Source organism: Callospermophilus lateralis, unplaced genomic scaffold (assembly GCF_048772815.1).
Source record: "Callospermophilus lateralis isolate mCalLat2 unplaced genomic scaffold, mCalLat2.hap1 Scaffold_82, whole genome shotgun sequence".
NCBI classification, from domain to species: domain Eukaryota; kingdom Metazoa; phylum Chordata; class Mammalia; order Rodentia; family Sciuridae; genus Callospermophilus; species Callospermophilus lateralis.
The window spans coordinates 2,333,281-2,349,574 of record NW_027516260.1 but is presented as its reverse complement, the minus strand read 5'-3'; the positions used below and the strand labels follow the sequence as shown (position 1 = coordinate 2,349,574).

Below are 16,294 nucleotides of genomic sequence, written 5' to 3'. Positions count from 1 at the left end.
AAACGGATGAGATATATACTTTGATATTTCTATTTTCATTGATGAGAAAACTGACATCCAAAGAGAAAAACTAACTTTCCCAAAGTCCTGTAGAATTTTTTTTTTTTTGGCTCAGAATTACATTTGGAAACATTGCTTACAAGATACACCCTATAAGTCGAATATAGGAGATCCAAACTCATAATAAACTTCCTGTGTGTATTTCTAATAGTAGTATAATTTCAAATCTTTTGCAAAGTGAGATAACAAAGCTCCAAGCTGCTTATTGTTTGATAAGAGGGTTCATTTGTGGTCTCATAACCACCATACCATATTCTGCATATTTTATTAAGCAGACGCAAGTGTTATTTTGAATTTGTCACATTTATAATTAGGCTAAATCAAATAACTTTAAATTTTGTTTTTCATGTAGCAAATTTCTGTGGCCTGTAGAGATGACTAATGTATGGCAGAGTATCTATAACTGCTAGGGTAGAGCTTCCAGGGATTACTGAGTTTCTGAGGTCAACCACAAGTTACATAAAGAAATTTATGGTCACATTACAACATTTTTATAAGTTCAAATGCATGTATCTAGCTCTTTGTGATTTTTTAATGTACCCAGGGAGAAGTAGGCTTAATAATAATACTAATAATATTCTTCAGCCATTCTATTTCAAGCATCTTGATAATATGACATTAATTATAATGAAAAGTTATTCAATGTTTTTGTGGAATTGTTGGCTCTATGTAAAATGTTTTATTAATAGTTTTTTTCACATCCAAAAATCAAAATTATTTTCTATGTCTATGAATAAATATGGTTGTTCACTTTCTTTTTCTTCTCAATACTCTATTAATTTGTACACATAATAATTTTTATTATTCTCTTGCTCCTTCTTTTTGAGAAATTTTTGGTAAAAAAAAGACTATGGTTTTAAGAACCTGAAATATTCAATCATTACCCAAATTATACAAAGTATCTGTCCATGACAGAGTTAGATTACCTAGCAAGTAGGAAAAAATACATTTGACTTTTGCTATTGTTTACTATTGCAATATTATTTTATTTTATGACTTAAATTTTTACATTTATTTCCAAAGAAATTTCCAAAGAATTTTCTTTCATTACACAATGCAAGGCAGAGTGAGAACAAATAGTAATTTGGGACTGGAGTGGTACTTAGTCATAGAGTTCTTACCATTCATGCCATGGCCCTGATTTCTATCCCTAGCACCACATTAATAAAAAGAGAGAGAGAGAGAGAGAGAGAGAGAGAGAGAGAGAGAGAGAGAGAGAAGCCAGTGTAATGGCGCACACTTATAATCCCAGTGACTCAAGAAGCTGAAACAGGAAGATTGCAAGTTTGAGATCAGCCTGGGTAATTTAACATGGCCCTATCTCAAAAATAAAAGTGGCTGTGTTTTAGCTTGGTGATAGACCATCCCTGGGTTTAAACCAAAAAAAAAAAACAAACAAACAAAAAAAAAACTAAACAAATGAAGTATGATATGTGTGTAGATGAGAAATTGAAAGCTACTAAATGTTTTTCTTACTTCAAACTTGATCAAATTTTTCTGAGAACTTCCTATTCCTAGAAACTAAGGCAAGAGAGGAGAATGCATGAATTCTCAACAACAAAAAAGGAATACACTGTTAAATAAACTTACAGGAAGCTAGGAAGCTATTGTTTTGGACAAAGCTTCTGTTCTGAGCCCCAAAATGTCAAGCTAAAAATAAAAATGGAGTCACTTATGCTAATGTTACAAGACACTAAGTGAAACTAAGAAGCTTATCTGATCTGAGAAATCAGGATTAACTAGAGAGCCCAAAATCCCAAACTGGCCACTTTCGATTGGCATGACAATGAAGTGCCCTTTGCCTTTATCCTTTCACAAGAAAAAAGTTAGCTACTCTAAAGTAAGCTGGCATTAACCAATCAGTCTGTCTATAGTCCCTGCCTTTCAAGGAAAGTAACTTTGACAGGAACAATTAATTTTCTGTTTCTTACTCCTGCTTTCTTCAAACTTCTATCTGTAAAAGCCAATTCCTCTGCTTAACTCACTGTAACACTTATATCATTTTATGAAAGTATTACTCAAATCTAGAATTAAAAAAACTGAAATTTAAAGAATTTAAAGGCATTTCTAAAAATGTAGATTAAGATCTTTAAATTGTAATTTTGTTCACATACATACATGCACATATACACAAACAAACACTTTCGGAGAGAATATGTTCTTACTAAAGCAAGCAGCGAATTACTTTTTTAATTGACTTAAAGAATATTTCTTTAATATATACAATTTTAGAAGTAAAGAAATTTGGGAGATAAATAATTACTGATATTTTAAAAAGTCAAGTTTTAAAATATTGCTTAAATTCACTTTTATACAATAACAACAAAACAACAGTGATATTTTCCCTGATAAATTATAAGCTATAGAGAAGAAAATAGGTATTTAACAACAAAATCATTAACCAAAAAAACCTGTATTCACTGAAAATATTTTATATAAAACGTAAGAATGCATTTGTCATATAACATTCGAGGTTTTGGAAGTGACATATGTAGATCTTTAAAATATGTTTCATTAAGTTTTATGTATACAAGGCAGATATTGTACATTTCAAGAAACAATTATTTCTTTTATGTCCTTTACTATATTTTGGAGCCAAAAAATCTTTAATTTCATTGATACAATATCCAAAACCGAAACACACAATCACTGAAACTAAAAGATTCAGAGAGCTTCTGAGTTGAAGAACATACCTGAATGCATATATGAGGATTCTATATTGTAGTCACATGTGGTATAATAAATAATTGGCCTTTGTTACCAATCCTGAAATGCATGGATATTCCCCAAATGAATAGAGCCCCTTTAGAAAAAATTTAGATTTATGCTGTTGTGATGACTCCAATGAAATTTCTAGATTAATTCAGGTGTGGGACTGGTTGCCAGAATGACTAAATAATTAGATGGTTGGAACATTCAGCCTCATCTACCAACCTCCTTCTGGGATGGGAGGGTGTCTGGAGATTGAGCTCTATAAAAACTCATCAATGAGATTCAGAGAGGTTCTGAGTTGTAGAACAGCTCTAAGTGCTGAGAGGTGACAGGCTTAGAGAAGGCATGTGTGCTCCATACCTCCCACCTCTCCCAAATGACCTTGTGTTCTACATTTCTTCCACTAGTTGTTGCCGAGTTGTAGTCATTATAATAAGTTTATCAAAGTGAATAAAGTGTTTCCCTGAGTTTTTTGAGCTGCTCTAGCAAATTATCAAGCCCAAAGAGGCGGCATTGCAATCCCTCAGTATGTAGATGGTCAATCAGAAGAATGGATGGTTCCTCAATTGTGACTGTCCTCACAATTGAGGGCAGCCTAGAGGAGATGAGCCCTTGATCTATGTGATGTGTACCAAAATCTGGGAAGTCAGTGTCATAATTAAACTGAATTTTTGGACATAGAGTTTAAGTGTCAAAATTGGTTGCTAATGTTGAAAAAAACCCAGAATGTGTATTGTCTGACTTTATGAGGAAGATAGATGAAAATCTCAGTTTAATTTAATTTTCTTTACATACTTTTGGAAAAAATAAATTTAATCTTTTTACTTTTTAAAATAAACAATATTTATAGTCCCTTTTTCTTTTTTACTTAGTAATAATAAGTGGTGGCTGGTTTAAAATTTTGGGGATCTTTATGTGACATATATGTACTTTTTGGGCAACAAAACACTTGCACATTTAATTAGTTGCAACAGAGCAATAAACTTTTACATGGTCAATGAAAACCTTTTTATAGGGTTTACTTGCTTTATAAATAAATCTCACTACAAAATATCGCCTTAGCACTTCCCTGTCCTGTGTATAAACATCTTAACTCCTCTTTAGGGGATAAGTATTAAGCACAAAATAACAGGATTAGAAAGCATTTTATGTTCTCAAAGAAAATCTAGTAAACAGAAGAAAAATTCATCTGTAAGGAAAGCATACATTCATGGTCAAATTTTCCAAGAATTTTTTCCAGTTTTTTTTGTTTGTTTGTTTATATATTAGACATTTTTATGAATATAACTGGCTTTCAAAAATATGAATGCACATGAAGTCTTTCACAATTTGACCCACGCTTAAGAAAATCCTGGTTTATTCAGATTGTCCATAAAAAGATATATTCTAAGTAATTCTGACAGCTGGATCAAGTGTTCTATGACCTACTAGTATGGCAGGATATACTTGGTTTTGGCTTTTGGCTTTAAATTTCCAACAATTCTTGCCATGGGCTCTAGATCAAGGAATCATGCCAGCAAAGATTCACCCTAGGGTTTCCTATGAAAATCTTTGACTCAGGTCCTATATACTGAGCATACCTTCATGCATAATCCTCTAAACACTTCATGTCCAAACTTCTGAATGTTCTGTTCAATATTGGCTATGTTTTTAGCCTATGGAAATGTATATATAATTACTTTGTTGCTGCTATCATAATCTGTTACATTAATATTTTGATTCTATAATGTAACCACATTAAAAAATTGAAATTTGTATAGTGTTTACTCAAATATTACTGACTGGCAAAAGAGTGAGCTTTTGCTTGAAACTCTTCAGTTAAGGTTTTTTCCTTCTAATTTTTGAAAAGCTTTCATGTTCATAAGGTCAACAATCCCAAACCAGATTGTTCTTAAAGGTTTTTTAATTTGAGCATATTAAACATGAATGCCTTAGCAAACATGGTAGCTATTGTTATTTGCATATAAGTTATCCCTCCAAAGCTTCTGTGTTAATGAAAGAATATTCAGAGGTGAAATGATTAGATTATGAGAGCTGTAACCTAATTAATCCATTCTAGTTTGAATGCACATACTGGGTGGTAATTGAAGGTAGGTATGGCATGACTGGAGGAAGTGGATCATTGGGGGTATGTCCTGAAAGGGTTTATCTGGCCTGCAGCCTCTTATTCTTTTTCTGTTTCTTGGCTACCATCAATGGGGCAGTGCTTTTCCACTATGCCCTTCTACCATGATGTTCTGACTCACCTTGGGTCCAGAGCAATAGAGTTGGCTCACTATGGACTAAATCTGAAACCATGAGCTAACAAACTTTTCCTCCTTTAAGTTGTTCATGGTGAATACAATAGAGACAAAAAGTTGACTAGTACAATGGGGTTTGCTGTAAGCAGTCCTGTTGAGTCATTGTGCTGGGAAACCTCCTCATGTCAGATAATCCAGTAGCTTTGCCTAATCTCCAATATGAATTCTGGAAGCTAAATTAGAACCTATTTATTTCTCCTTTTTCTTTTACTGTATACATGTTATGGACTGAATTGTTTCTCTCCAAATTCATATGTTTAAATCCTAGTCCCTAAAGTGCACTGCTATGGTTTGGATGTGAGGTATCCCCCAAAAGGTCACTCATGTGTGAGACAATTAAAGGTTAGGAGAAATGATTGGGTTATATCCTTAATCATATCAGGGATTAATACACTGATTAGGTTAACTGAGTGATGACAGGAGGCAGGTGGTGTGTGACTGGAGGAAGTGGTTCTTAGGGGGTGTGGCTATGGGGTATATATTTTGTATCTGGAGAGTGGAGTCTCTTTCTCTCTCTACTTCCCTCTACCACACTCTTCTGCCATGATGTTCAGCCTCACCTTGAGCCCCACAGAATGAGCTCTGGTTGATGAGAACCACAGCCGAAGGGGCCCCAGCAAACTTTCAGACTGCCAGCTGATGATTGGCTCACAGCAGCCCCAGCAACATCTAGCTGATTGGCTCCTCTACGGTGATGCTCATTGGAGATGCTCATTGAGCTGTTTCCCCACCCTTTCAGACTACCAGATGATGATTGGCTCACAGCGGCCCCAGCAACATCTAGCTGATTGGCTCCTTGGCGGTGATGCTCATTGGACTGTTTCCCTGCCCTTTCAGGTCACGAAGCTGCTCATTGGGGGACTTTTTTGGCTCCACCCATGCGACCCAACCAATCGGCCTCAAGAGCAGGAGGATTGTGGAAGATGGGGAGGTTGGGGGTTGGGGGAGAGGCATGTGGGAAGCCGGTGGTTGCAGTTGGGCTCTGAGGGTTTTTCCTGAGGAACTGTTTTGTTTGGCATGTGTGGTTCTAAAAATAAAGTTAGTTTCTTTTGACAAGTGGCTCCTGAATTGTGCCCAATCAGACTGCAGCATTTGGTGGCTTGCACGGGGAGCGACTGAGGGTAAGTAAACTGCTCGCCCCTGAGGGCAGGGTGAGAGGATGGGTAGCCATTTTAAGATTCCTCTTTTGTTTTGCTTCATTTTTGTTTTAAGTTGCCTGTCCCTGAAGATGAGTGAGACGGAAGAAAAGGCGCTCACAACTGAGGAAAAACTATTTGCGTCTGAGGAACAGATAGGGAGAAAGGACGAATGCACATGTCAGGAGGATGGAAAAGCTATAATGAATTTTTGTTGTTTCCTTTTTGTTTCATTCTGTCTCGGTTTTGTTTGGCATCATCTTGTTGGGTTGTATTATACTAGAAACACAGGATCTGAAATTAGTAAAAAACAAACTGAAAGAGTGTTAAGTAAATTGTTAGAGGAAGGAGGCATCCCAGTAAAATCAAGAGCAGTCAGGGCATACGTTGATACAATACAAAAATGTAGCCCATGGCTTTTTAAGGAGGAGTTGTTAAGTATATCACAATGGAACCATCATGGTAAAGATTTAAAAAGAATAAAAAAGAACAGCCTAGGAACTCTGCCAGTTGGCACATTGCCATTGTGGACATTCGTATCTGGTTTGCTTAGTCCAAAGCCTTCAATTCAGACAAAGGTAGAGGAAGGAGAAGACATATTGATTCAAGTAAAAGAGAAGGTCTCTCGAGCTAGTCAGACAGAGGAAGAAAGTTTAGAGCAAAAAAAGCCATCAGGGGAAAAGTTACAACAGGAGACTGCTATTAACACCTTTCTATCACCAGAGGGTGTAAGTGTCCAACCAACAGCACCACCTACATATGCTGGGAGGCCCCCAACCCCTGAAGTTGATAGATAGGATCCTGAGAAAGGACCTCAAAGATTACCATGCCCTGTATTTGAACAGGCAGGAGGGCAACGAATTCACCGTGCTCTAGATTTCAAAATAATGAAGCAGCTAAAAGAGGCTGTAACAACCTATGGTCCTCAAGCACCCTTCACTGTAAACATGGTCGAATCCATTACCAACTTGAACATGACGCCAGCAGATTGGGCTAATATGTGTAAAGCTGTGCTAAATGGAGGACAATACCTGTTATGGAAGGTTGCCAATGAGGAATTTTGCATGGAGACGACTAGCCGAAATGCAACAGCCGGTTATCCTCAGAGAAATCTAGATACGTTGTTAGGAAAGGGACCTTATGAGGATCAGCAGCAACAAATTGCATATGATCCTGGTGTATATTTACAAATTGCTGTACATGCAGTTAAGGCATGGAAGACTTTACAAGGACATGGAGGTTTACAAGGTCAATTATCTAAGATAATACAAGGAGCTAATGAATTTACGCTGAATTTGTAGATAGGCTTATTCAAACAGCTACCAGAATTTTGGGGAATACAGAACAAGCAATGCCATTAATAAAACAACTGGCTTATGACCAAGCAAATTGTTGGTGCAGAGATATCATTAGACCATGGAAACATGAAGATTTAAACACATATATTAAATTATGTAGAGACATTAATGAACAAGAGCAAGTCGTTGCAACTGCAGTAAAACAGGCTTTAGATGCCAGAGACATTAATGAACAAGGGCAAATTGTGGCAGCTGCAGTAAAACAGGCTTTAGATGCCAGGCCAAGAACATGCTACAATTGTGAACAAACAGGACATTTTAAAAGGAATTGCCCCATAGGAGGAGGGTTTAACAAAACTAGGTATCAAAGGAGTAGAATACCATGTGACCTTTTTACCACAAGTTAATCTTGGAGTCAATCCTAGAGGATTGATACCTAACCATATTTGGCAGATGGACGTCACACACTTGCCAGAATTTGGAAAATTAAAATATTTGCATGTTACAGTTGATACTTCTTCTGGATTTTTGATAGGCTCCCTTCATGCCGGAGAAAAAACTAAAGTTGTTATAGCTCATTGCTTACAAAATTTTGCCACTGTGGGTGTTCCAAAACAGTTAAAAACAGATAATGCCCCTGGTTATACATCTACCTCTTTTAAACAATTTTGCTCATCACAGGAATCCCATATAATCCACAGGGACAAGGCATAATTGAAAGAGATCATCAAACTATTAAAATGTACTTATTAAAGCAAAAAGAAGGAATTGGGAAGGGGTATATGTTCCCCAAAGATAAACTTAAAATAACCCTTTTTACTCTAAACTTTTTAAATTTGGATTCATCAGGGCTTAGTGCTGCGAAAAGGCATATGTTTCCAAAAAATGTACATAAGCCCAAGGTACTTTGGAAGGATATTCTAATAGGACAATGGAAAGGTCCTGACCCAGTAATTGTCTGGAGTTGGGGGTCTGTTTGTGTGTTTCCACAGAGAGAACAGCAGCCGATTTGGATTCCAGAGAGATTAACTAAAGCGATTTCTACAGACCAAAAAGAAGATGATTTGGCTCAAATCCATAACAGGTAATATCCAGAACTCCAGTTTGGTTATTCTTACATCAGCGACAGAACCAGAATGCTTTTTTCAATATCTATTTTATTACTACCCTTTCCCATATCATGAAGTTCTATTTTGTTTTTTGAGCTCATACAGACCTAGGTTAATGTTTTGCTGATCAGTTCTATTTTTTTGACTATAGAGTTTTTAAACATTGCAATGGAGATTTCACCTGTAAAAAGTTATAAGGCCTTTACTATTATGTTATGTGTTGTATATTATATTATGTGTGCACACTTGTGTTTTGTGTTATATGTTTGAATGTACGTATGTCCATATATCATATATGATGAGCGCTCATGAAAAAATGGATCCATTTTTTTTTATTTCACGTGATTTAAATGGTTTAATTTAAATTGGGTAAACAGCTGTTGAGGGTTGTTTTAAAATGTGAACAAAAAAGGAGGTTAACAGATCTGTTTGTTTACTTTCACCTTTCCTTTTCATTATATTTAATAATTCTCTTCAAGATAATGTAAATTGTTAAGAAAATTGTTTTCTTTTAGTGCCTTCTGGAATGTTACATAATGTTTTCTTTAGCCATTATTGCCAGAATTCCTATCTTCATCCCAGTGCTGGTGAAGACAAAGATAAAAACCAATCTACAGTTTCTGCAATAGCCTTCACTGAACTGCTTGCAGAACTTGCCTGCGCTATGTATCACTTGTATGCATTGTGAACTCACCTGTATGCATTGTGAACTATCTGTTGGTGCAGTGACTTGTGGTAGTGTTGGCGTATTTTTGCTGATGATGTCATCGGTGGTACAATATTTCCAAAAAGAGCCATCAATTGGCTTGGTGTATCTTCCTCCCTTCTGCTTGTCATGACCGTTCAGCTAAAATTTGGGGGCCAACAAAGGTGAGGCAAAGAATCTCACCCCCCTGCTGGTACAAAGACCTCTTCACAGGTGTGGCTGTATACTGGACCAGTAGTCAGTGACGGGTAAGATCCAATTGCAATGGTACCAACCTAAGACAGGAGGCTGACTCCTTGAGTAAGGACCATATGTACTATTGGACAATGTAATGCAGGCACAGTCCCTAATCCACATGCTTGTTGTTTAAACAGATAGGGGGAGATGTTGAGAGCCACAGCCGAAGGGGCCCCAGCAAACCTTCAGACTGCCAGCTGATGATTGGCTCACAGCGGCCCCAGCAACATCTAGCTGATTGGCTCCTCTGCGGTGATGCTCATTGGACTGTTTCCCTGCCCTTTCAGGCCACGGAGCTGCTCATTGGGGGACTTTTTTGGCTTCACACACATGACCCAACCAATCGGCCTCAAGAGCAGGAGAATTGTGGGAGGTGGGGAGGCTGGGGTTGGGGGAGTGGCATGTGGGAAGCTGGTGGTGGCAGTTGGGCTCTGAGGGTTTTTCCTGAGCATCTCATTTGTTTGGCTTGTGTGGTTCTGAAAATAAAGTTAGTTTCTTTTGACAAGTGGCTCCTGAATTGTGCCCAGCCAGACTGCGGCATCTGGTATCTATGGATTGAGACCTCTGAAACCATGAGACCCCAAATAAACTTTCCTCTACAGTTGTTCTGATTCTGATTGGGTCTGTTTAGTCACAGCCTTAAAAATAAAATACTAAAATATTCATGTATTTGGAGATAGTGCCTATTCATTGGTAATTAATGTTTGTGAGCTTGTAAGGGAAAGTCTTAATCCAATAACAGAAGCTACCCCTAGGAGGCTGAGATCTACTCTCACATTCCAGAGAAGATGCTAATCTTACCTGATAAGACACCTGAATACCCTGAAGCATCCAGACCTCCTTTTCTTCCCATGAGTCATTTGTGCCCTTAAGCTGGCCAGACAGAGGTTTGAGGAGCTAGCCCCTCTAAATTCTTCAGGGCCAACTTTGGAGAAACTTGATTCCTCACTACCAACACCCATATCCCAGTATTGGTATTCAGCAGTGGGCAACCTTAAAATTTGTTTTCAATATTGCTTTTTCTCCCTTCCCCAGAGACTAACCAGGCTTCTCCCGGAGAAAGGTCTGGAAGATTCCCCTGGAATCATGAAATATCATTATTATGTTTTGGATGTGAGGTTCCCCCTAAAAGCTCATGTATGAGACAATGAAAGAAGGTTTAAAGGAGAAATATTGGGTTGTAAGAGCCTTAACCCAGTTAGAGAATTAATCACCTGATGGTATTAACTGAGTGGTAATTGAAGCAAGTGGGATGTGGCTGGAGGAGATGGCATGGATTCGGATTATATATTTGTATTTGGCAAGTGAAGACCTCTTTCTGCTTACTGATCATCATGTGAGCTGCTTCCCTCCACCACACTCTTTTGCCATGATGTTCAGCCTCACCTTAAGGCTCGAGGAATAGAGCTGGCTGCCTATGGACTGAGTACATTGAAACTATGAGCCCTCAATAAACGTTTCCTCCTCTAATATTGTTCTGTTTGGGTCTTTCAGTCACAGTAGCAAAAAAGGTGACTCAAACAGGTATGTTGTATTCTAGTTACATTTTAGACAGACTTTCCACAAATCTGTTTTTATCCTGTTTTCACCTCCATTTCTAGAGGTGCTTAATTTCAGTAATTTCCAAGCCTTTGACAGATCTAAAAGGTAAAATTTTAACTTTCCATTTTTCACCCTTGGGAGACTTAAATTTTATTTACTTTTTATTTATTTATTTTTGGACCACTTGTTCTCTTGCTAGCTAACTCATAAAATGTGACTGGTACCATCATATTTGCTTTCTATTTAGTTCTTTAGGGGTTTACTTTAAAAAGAAAAAAAGAAAAATTTTTGTAGTTGTAGATGGACAGAATGTCTTTATTTTATTTGTTTAATTTTATGTGGTGCTGAGGATCAAACTCAGTGCCTCACATATCAAAGACAAATGCTCTGCCACTGATCCACAACCCCAGCTCAGGGGTTTACAAAAAGTAAACCCCTAATTCCTTTAAGAGTTTGCAAGATTTCAGGGAAAAAAAGTAATTAAATACATGTTCTGTCTCCATCAGCTGGAGAATTATATGTCTTTTTGTAGCATGGGTTCTCATGAATCATTTTGTTTCTCTGTATTTTACTTGCTTATGTATGTATGTATTTTGCGTTTCTTTCTATCTTTCTTTACTGGGAGTCTCATGAGAATAAAGATAGTATTCTTTTCACCATTTCCTTTCAGGGACTACCACAAGTCCTGACATATAGCAAAGATGCAATATTTCTCTTCTGAAGAAATAAGATATTTCACAGATTTTAATGATTTTTCCTAATTATTTCTGTATATAAGTCCTATCCTCCACTCAAATTTTTCTTTGTTTTTGAAGTAGGGTCTAGTTATGTTGCTCAGGCTGTTCTTTCACTCCCAGATTCAAGTGATCTTCATGCCTTAGCCTCTCAAGTAGGTAGGTTTATAGGTGCATACCGCCATACCTGGCTCCTGATGAAAATATTGTGTGTGTGTGTGTGTGTGTGTGCTCACACACGTTAGAATGAACAAGGGCCTTGTACATAGAAGGCAAATGCTTTGCCACTGGTCTACATTCCCACTCTACTTTGCCCACTCTAATTCCATTCAAACTTCATGTTTGTTTAATCATCTGATTACCGGCCTGAATTCAAGTCAGATGAAGCAATGTGAGTAACACCAATAAGTATATTTTTATACTTGTAATGCTGAGAGGCTTTGCAAAGCATTTTAAGTTTCTCAAATTTATTCAAATATTTACAAATAACACCAATTCCGTTGCTGAAATGTCATTAATTTTTGATCAGTACTCTAAATTTCAAGTAAGATTTCAATCAATGCTGGATATTCAACCCAATTAAATGAGTAACTTTTTCCAAAATGTTAACAATTTGCCATCTAAAACTATGATTCATACCATCAATAGTATATGTAATTCACTTAAATTCATGTGAACATCAAAACAGATTAGCTGTATTATTTTCAAGTACACTTGGCTTAAATTTAAATAGATCCTCAGGAATTAAGTTGAAATGAGCCAAAATATGAATTCTAGTTTATAGTTGTAACATGTGTAACTTAGTGTTTATTTTATTATGTAGTGATATTATATACAATTTAGTGAAGTTTATTTTTATAATTGTACTAGGATTGAAACCCAGGGCCTCAGGCATTTAGCTATATACATCCCCAGCCCAAAATGTGTTCAACTGTAAGTTAATAAAATGAACAAGTTTTAAGTGGGTGTATATTAGTTTAAAGATATCCAAGAAAATATAATAGGTGCATTTCGTTTTGGTGCCAAATAACCTGGTTATTTTCATCATATCAATCTTTGAATGAACAAACCTAACCTAAAGGTATAGTTATCCTTTTTTTGCTATGGTTTAGGGTAGAAGTTCCGTATATTAATCAATAATATTTTGACTTTATAACTTAACGCTTATAACTAAATGACACTAATGACAATTGGAGTCGGGGGGATTCTTTGAATTATATACTTACCTACAATGTCCTTCATAAGGCCTACAATACTCTCATCTCCTACAATCCAAGGGTATTTTCCTACATCCTGACCATAGGCTCCCCGAAAATTGAAAAAAGACAAACATTTCTTAGCTTTGTGTGTGCATGTGTACATATGAATATGTTTATGTCTAATTTTTAAAATATCAGGGTTTTTTTGTACTGTTAATTTAACCCAAGTGTTCTACCACTGAGCAACTTCCTCAAACTTTTCTTAAAAAAAAAATTGACTCATGGGCTGGGGATGTGGCCCAAGTGGTAGCAGCTTACCTGGCATGTGCAGGGCACTGGGTTCGATCCTCAGCACCACATAAAAAATAAAAATGTTGTGTCCACCGAAAACTAAAAAATACATATTAAAAAATTATCTCTCTCTCTCTCTCTCTCTCTCTCTCTCTCTCTCTCTCTCTCTTTAAAAAAATTGACTCATAGTGGAGTAGGGATGGGGAGCATGGGAGGATTAGATGAATTCTAGATAGGGAAGAGGGATGGGAGGGAAAAGGAGGGGGCAGGGGATTAGTAAGGATGGAGGAATGTGATGGACATCATTATCCAAAGTACATGTATAAAGACTCGAATTGGGTGTCAACATACTTTATATAGAAACAGAGATATGAAAAATTGTGGTATAAATGTGTAATAAGAATTGAAATAATGCAAAAAAAACCTGACAAAGTACATGTAAAAGGCATGAATTGCGTAAACATACTTTATATATAAAGCTATGAAAAATTGTTCTCTCTATGTGAAATAAGAATTGTAATGCATTCTGCTGTATTGTATTTAAAAAAAAATAAAATCAATTAAAAAAATTGAGATAGGGTTTTGCTAAATTTCCCAATCTGGACTGGAACTTACAGTACTCATGCCTCAGAGTCCAGATTAGCTGGGAATATGGGTGTATGCCACCATACTTGGATTAAAATATCAGCATTAGCAAGTAGGCATTTCTGTGTGGGCCTTCATAATGTTTTAACAATTAAATAAAAGTTTACTATTTTAAAATCAAAAAGTAATCCTTTAGGGACTAAAAAAATACTTGTAATTTTAAAAATGGATTTCCTTTTTGTTGAGGAAAAAGGGAAATTGCCCACATATTATTTCATTATTTTGCTATATTTTACTGTCTTGGATGTTCTTTTTTTTCTTTTATTTTTAAAATTTCAAGACTGTTTGAACATTCTACTTGTGTACTTGAAGCATATTATAGTGTCTATACTAAGACACACATACTGTTTTTTAGGTTAGAGACTGAAATGATTATAAATTTAGTTTTAAAACATAGCTATTAATTGAATAGAAGTATATAAAATTTGACTACAACACTACATCCTGACCTATTTTCCAGAAATTCAACTGTCAAATTCTGGTTTAACTTTTATTCTAGTAAATATCCCAGCAGGCATAATAAAAAAAACACAAAATACATAGCAGTCCTTTGAGTCTCAAAAAGTTTTCATCAAATGAGGAGGAAAATACACTTGAAAAATATAAAAGAAATTATAAAAAGGATTAAGAAAAGTATCTCAAGTGCTGTTATGTACTTGTATTTTAGGAAGCTCTGTTAGATTGGGCTTTTTTCCCCTATTTACACTATGTTTTTAATTAATGCCTTTTCAATATTTTTCTGGATAATTTAATTTGGGGTCATTAATTTGTTTTTTATGATAATAAATCACATTTCTGTAGCACATATTGCCTAGAAAGTTCAAAGAATTTTGCTCAAACTTCTCACTGGTTTTGATTGAAGTTCCAGGATATAGGCTAAAGGGTGATTCCATTGTCCCATTTTTCATCAGCAATGGCCTGTCCTCTCTCAGCTCTGGTCTCCTTGGCCATCTCTGTGTAGTTGTCAGGAGCCAGCAATGAGCCAACACTTCTTTCTCAGGAAAGGCCCTGTTGAGACCATTCAAGGCATTTGGCTATCCACACATCACTAGGTACCAACAAAGAATGACTCTGGCCTTGGTACAGACAATCAAGTGAGCCCACTGGGAGTTGAACTGCCTCTGGATGCCTCGCCTCCTGGATCCCAAGTTCAGAGAGTTCCATCACCAAGGAAGTGAGGTGAGGTCACTTCCTACAGGGATGTGAATGAGGTCACTGCCTTGGCAACCACTTTGTCCTAACAGTTGTTTCCAAGGGTCTCATGAGATTGAGACTGCCTCACCTTCCTGTGACATTTTCACAAGACATAAACGTCTATATACCCTAGGAGCCCGGGATCAGCAATCCACACAGACCTGATTGTGTCCATATTCCCTCCATTGAAAAGAGAGAGGATGATTCAGCCTCACCCTTCATCCTGACTGGGTTGTTGGCCATGGAAGTTGACTTTAGATCTCACAGGTCCTACCTAGCTGCCTACATTTGCTCCAGGAATCATTTCTGCATCTACCTTTGAGCTTCTCAGCAGCTATAGGATTCCCTACATACCTGCAAGGCAAGATCAACTCAGGACCTGCTGTTATATGAAAATAGATTGAGGGAACAGAGTATGGTTAAGGGACATATCATGTTTGATTTGGGTTAGGAGTCATTCTGCTGGATGAATACGGGTATTGGGCAACTGGGATATTTATACGAATGTAAGGGGAAATGGAAGGATGAAAATAGAAAACTAGGTAAGATCTGAAGAACACAAGTTTGTTGGGCCCTTGATTTGGATACATAGTTTTGAATTCTGTTTTGCAGAGATGAATCCTCTAAATCCACAGACAATGGCCTAAGATCTTGTACCTGGGACTACTGAATGTAAAAGAGAACTTGCAGTGAAATAGAGAGAGTAGGCAGAATTCCAGTGTAGGGTAAGGAAGAACAGTGAGTTTAGGATTTGGACCAAAGGCCCTTTTTGCAATCCAATGAATTTCTATTAAAGTGTAAATGGGAATGTCAGCACACATGAAGAGTCAGTCACAACAAGGCACTTGGGGAAATAGATATCAATAAGGATGTTAGGAGATCAGGCAAAGTACAAAATGTGTGATAAGATCAGGGATAATTTCAACAGGGGGGTAGTTGAACACACTATCCTTGAAAGAATCAAGTATATACTTACCATAGGATTGAAATTTGAAAACAATAGGCAATGCAGACGTAGATGATTTTAGTAATCCATGCTCTCTTTAAAATGAGGCTTTGGGAGAAAAATAAGAAAAGTGTGAGTTTTGCATCTTGTGTCCAGAACATGATGTGATGAAAGGAATATATGCA

At 36.7% G+C, this 16,294-nt stretch overlaps 1 pseudogene; it reads right to left on the bottom strand.

Annotated features, from left to right (window-relative positions):
- The window catches only part of LOC143388526 (kynureninase-like), a 75,949-nt pseudogene extending 60,685 nt beyond the window's left edge, over nt 1-15,264 (bottom strand).
- Between the last annotated feature and the right edge of the window lie 1,030 nt (nt 15,265-16,294).